Here is a 6,055-nt window from a genome sequence, read left to right on the forward strand (position 1 = left end):
TATATATTTAATTAAAGGATCGTTCTATGATGTTGTATGATTTTTTACTGCATTGATAATGAGATTGTTGTAGACCCTTGGATTTAAATGTTTTGACATATACCATTCATTTAATACAATAGACAAAAAGGTTAATTGCAAGTAAATGTAAGTTTCCTTTATGTTTAATTAATTATTAAAAGAAAATTCTAGGGGGTTGGCAGTTGGGATGAAGTATTAAAATTTTCACCCTTAATTTAATTTTAATGCATAAGTAATTATGTAACAAGTTGTTTGCAAGTTGCATAATTTATTCATAATCAATTGATAAAATATTTATAAATTACCAAAAACATAAAAAAAATATACAAATAATATTGAAATTAAAAATGTTATGTACCAGCTATAGCTTTACGGTTTCACTTTTTTTTTTACAATTAGTATTAGAAATAAAAATACCATTTAAATAAAGAGTAGTAATAAAAATACTATTTAAATAAAGAGTAGTACTACACATCCCAAATTTTTTATCCAAAAAAACTATCTTAAATAATGCAGCATTCATCAATTGGTTGGTGGATAATATAATTAATTTTGTTAAAACTTGTAAAAAATTACCAACCACTCACTCAGTAAATGATACATCATTTAGGATGAAATTTAGGATAAAAATTTAAAATATTTATCATTACTCTTAAATGAATGTAATTAACTAGTAATGTTATTTCAACAATACTTTATATAAAAATATTCCATAAGGTCTTATAATAATTTATATTATATGTCTTTAATAATAAAACCATTAATGATTAAACAATAATAATCATGGAAGCTATTGTAATAAATTATTTGATTTATACTATTAATGATGCTATATGCGTCCACAAAATATGAAAAATATTTTAATTATATATATATATATATATATATATATATATATATATATATATATATATATATATATATATAACTATATGATGTCTTAGATATATATTTTTAGAATTAAATTATTTTAACTTAATTTTATATTTAAAATTTTGAACACAAAATTTAAACGATTGGTTTTATTCAATTCAATGGTGGATGATAACAATATCATAAAATATTGTTTTGATTTCCAATATCAATCATTAAATTGTGAGAGACTAATGACCCAAATTTTATGTCAAAATTTTATGCTAAAATAGACCAAATTATATTTTTATAATAAAAATGTATAAATGAAGGAATAATTCTTTTTTAATCATTCATTCTCATGTGAATATTATCTAGAGGTAAATTTTTTTTATTGTTACCATTAATTACCTTAAAAAAGTATCTTAATAAAGTCAAAATTTTATAATTACAATCAAATAATATCAATAAAATAATCTTTCATGTTTATAAACTAAAGCTAATTAAAAATATGTGTTAGATTTAACTTTTATGAAATCTACAAATTTATATTGGAAGATAAAATGAAAATAGGCCTATGAAACATAAAATTTTCTAAGGTTTGGATAATTTCCTAAAATGTGAGAATATAAAACATAATTTAAAAATATATACTTTGGGATCAATTATACAATAGTCATAGTATATAAAATCGTAGGTATTTTTTAGATTATAAACTTAAATTTTATTAAAACATGGTTGATCAAGTAGTTTTAGATTATAAACATTCTCACCTAGAGGTTGAACAATGATAGACATTCCAAATTTTTTATCCCAAATTCCACCCCAAACAATATGTTATTTATTAATTGGTTGGCAATTTTTTACAAGATCTAAGCAAATTAATTGTATTATCTTCACCAACAAATTGATAAAAAATTTGAGATATATAACGCTACTCCTTAGAAGTTTATTGATACGATTTATGACATCGTTTAAATCTGCATACTTAGTTGTAACATTTAATTGGTGTTATACCATATATAAATTTTATAATTACAACTTATTTAATTGATTCATGTTAGATACTCAATTGGATATCATATCTTATGCTTAATAGCAATAGATTTTGAAACATTTATGTTAAAAAAAAAAAACAAGACCGTAAATTTAAAAGAGGGTTGAAAAGTTTCAAACTCTAATGGTGGCGATAGTTATTTTACAAAAATTCTCCACATTTTAAAATGGTTAACAAATTGGTTACAATAATTTTTAAATAATTTATATCATTCTTTAATACTGAAAGTTTGTAAAACCTTCATTAGTCTGATTCTAGATAATGTTTCTTGACTTTTTTTTTTTTAATTTGTCAAAAGATCCTTTTTTGGCCTTTATTTATAGATGAAGAGATGTGGGATCGACGGTAAATTTTATTTTAGATCTAAATCCCCACCATCAATTCATTCCCTTTGTTTTATTTTATGTCATTAGATTTAATCACCATTTTTGTCTGTATCTAAATTGTTTGCATGTGATTCCATTAGTAATCACGTACCACTTATCATTAACGTTTATGGGTTTGGCTGTTATTAATTTCCTCCAGATTTTTTATGTAAATCAATATATTGTTGTTGATCTTTAGTCTGAGATCAACTTGAACTATACGTGTAGTGACTTTTTAGCTCGTAGTTAATATAAATAGTTTTTGCATTGATCTTTAATCCGGGACCAACGCAAGTTGTATTCATTATCTGAATTATCGATTTTAAATGGAAAAATGGTGTGGTGTAAGTGGCTAATTTTTTTGCCACTTACAAATACAAATATTGCGTACTGCTGATTAAATCTAAGGGAAATTATCATTCATATACCCTATAGATGCTCTGTTATAAAAAATATTACAACACTTTGATGGTGTATCAATCGTCCACCATAAGTTGACAAAATAGAAAAATGCAAAAATGGTGTGGTGTAAGTGGCTAATTTTTTTGCCACTTACAAATACAAATATTGCGTACTGCTGATTAAATCTAAGGGAAATTATCATTCATATACCCTATAGATGCTCTGTTATAAAAAATACTACAACACTTTGATGGTGTATCAATCGTCCACCTTAAGTTGATAAAATGTATCTGCCGTCCACCAAACTATTACTTGCCGTTTAAATAGGATAACACCAAAGGGGTAATTTGGTCTTTTCATATGATATAAGTGATAATTTAAGGGTATACAAGTGATAATAAAGAGAATTTAAGGGTATACAAGTGATAATTTTCAAGGGTAAAATCGTCAATTCACTATTATTCTATTAACTTTCAAACAGCAGCTAACAATTTAGTGATCGGCAGATAGCTTTTGTCAATTTAGGGTGGACGATTGATACACCCTCAAAGTGTTGTAGTATTTTTGATAACAGGGCATCTATAGGGGATACGAATGATAATATCCCCAAATCTAATGATATACAATTGTTATATTTTTTATGTTGTAAAGAGATTATGGCATCACTGAATTAATGACCCTTACTTAAATATCAAATGAACATTATTATAAATAAATAAATGTGGCCAAGATCTTAAAACTGTACAACTCAAATTGATATCTCTCTTTCTTATAAATTTAATAAATTTTCTTCTTAGCGGTTCCTAATGTTAAAAATAAGCCCAACACCTCCTTTCATTAAGCCTAAAATAATAAACCCAACCTGAAAAGTTCCATAAGTAGGTATGGTTGGTGAGGTTTGAATAATTAGTAGTAAGTGTGGTAGGTGAAATCATTAGTGGTAGGTGAAAAACAATGGTTATTAATTTTTTGTAATTTTTTATTTGAATGGTGTAGATTTATTCTCATGTAATATAAATACCCCCTTCTATCATTTAGTTATGCTTCAAGTGAAGAGTGAAGAATAAGAGAGAAATAATAAGTGTGAGTTATGAGTTGTGAGTTGTGTGTGGTGTTTTTTGTGTGTGCAAAATATCAATAAAGTCCTTCAATTTAGTAAAATTCTTTTGTTTCCTAAATAGTTTTAGTTTTGAGCTGTTTAGTCCTCTTCAATATTTCAACAATTGGTATCAGAGCCAACTTGGTCGGGAACTACTATAGTAGTGCTGCCGAAAGTTCACAACAGTTAAGGACTATCGTGGGGAAGCAATAAGAGTACAGCAAAGATGATCAAGGATCGTTTGGTGGAGCTTCGCCAAATCATGAGGAGTTTGAAACTTTGCTAGTTCGTTGGTAAAGTTTGCTCGGTATTGTCAAAATCTTGCAGACACGATAGGTGACCTTCAAGTAGTTAAAGGAGTCAAGAAGCTTAACAACAAAGTTATAATATGTGGGCAATATTGATGGAGTCCTATTTACAAGGCAGGACCTTTGGGAGGTAATCTGTGGTAATGATGTGAAACCACCAACTAAGGATACCACTTTGAAGAAATGGAACATCAAAGCTAGAAAAGCTATGTTTGTAATTAAGATTACAATTGAAGAAGAGATGCTGCAATACATAAAAAAGGCTAAAACACTTAAGGAAGCTTCGGACACTTTTGTAACTATTTTTTCGAGGAAGAACAACACGCGACTACAACTTCTAGAGAATGAGCTACTGTCAATTTTACAACGAAACATGACAGTTAACAAGTACTTCAATAAGGTAAAGTCCTTATGCTGTAAAATTTCTGAGTTAGATCATACTACTACAATTTCTAAATCTAGAATAAAGAGAATTATTTTTCATGATTTGAGGTCCGAGTTTAGAAGCTTTGTTACAATTATCCAAGGTTAGCCAACTCAAACAACCATTGAGGAATTTGAAAACTTGCTTGCCAATCAAGAAGCGATTGACAAGCAAATTGGTAGGGCCTTAGCAAAGAATGATGAGGAAACTCTCTTCACCTATAAGAAGAGACATCAATTCAGATGACATAGTGGTAGAGAATCTAAAGGAGGTGTTGACAAGTCACAAGGACATTGACAAGAAGGTAGCTCACACATAGAGGAGCACAAAGGAATTTCGACAATAGTGTCCAATACAAATTAAAGAAAAAGTTCGAAGGAAATTGCTACAACTGGGAAAAGAATGGCCATATGGCGAAAGATTATTGGTCTAAGAAAAAGTCCGAGGAGAGTAATGCTGCCACTTCTAATCAGAAGAAGGATAGTGATGAAGAATGAGAGGTTAAGCATTAGTCGCCATCGAAGAAGAGGAGCTAGCCTTTGCAGTCACAATTCCTAGCCAGATTAATTATGAGAGTGATTGGATCAATGACTTAGGGTGCTCAAATCACATGACTTGTGATAAAGAGATGCTACATGACATGACTGAGTACAATGGAGGTTGTGTAGTAGCAATAGCAAATAACTCGCAACTACCCATAACTGATGTTGGCAGCACAGTCTTAGCACCTCAGTTTAATCCTCAAAAGGTAGCACTTTAAGATGTGTACTATATTCTTGGTATGAAGAAAAATCTACTATCAATATTACAACTAACATCTTCAGGCCATTATGTTATGTTCGGTCCTCAAGATGTCTAAGTGTATCAAAACCTATATATCTCAGGGACACCCACTATGGAAGGGCAAAGACTAGAGTCAGTCTATGTATTGTCAGTAGAGACTTTTATGTAGATAAGACTCAAAAGAATGAGACTGTAGATTTGTGGCATGCTCGGTTGGGACATGTTAGCTATCACAAGTTGAAAGTGATGATGAACAAGTCAATTCTCAGAGGTCTGCCTCAACTTGACGTAAGAATAGACACAGTTTGTACAGGATGTCAGTATGGCAAGGTACACCAGCTCCTATATGAAGATCAAAGTTCAGAGTAAAAGAATCATTAGAACTGATACACTCTGATGTGTTTAGGCATATCAAGCAATCGTCTTTTAATGGCATGCGATACATGGTCATATTCATCGATGACTTTTCTAGGTATGTCTCAGTCTTCTTTATGAAAGAAAAGTCTGACACTTTTTCAAAGTTTAAGGAATTCAAAGACATAGATGAAGGAGAAGTAAGAAAAAAAGTTTACTACCTATTAACAGACAATAGAGGAGAGTATACATAACATGAGTTCTCCCAATATCTATGAGAATATAAGATACACCATCAGTTCACTTGTGTTAATACACCACAATAGAACGGCGTAGCAGAATGAAAGAACCGGTATCTAGTGGAGATATGTCAAAGTATAATACATACAA

Source organism: Citrus sinensis, chromosome 3, assembly GCF_022201045.2.
Source record: "Citrus sinensis cultivar Valencia sweet orange chromosome 3, DVS_A1.0, whole genome shotgun sequence".
In the NCBI taxonomy this organism is placed as follows: Eukaryota; Viridiplantae; Streptophyta; class Magnoliopsida; order Sapindales; family Rutaceae; genus Citrus; species Citrus sinensis.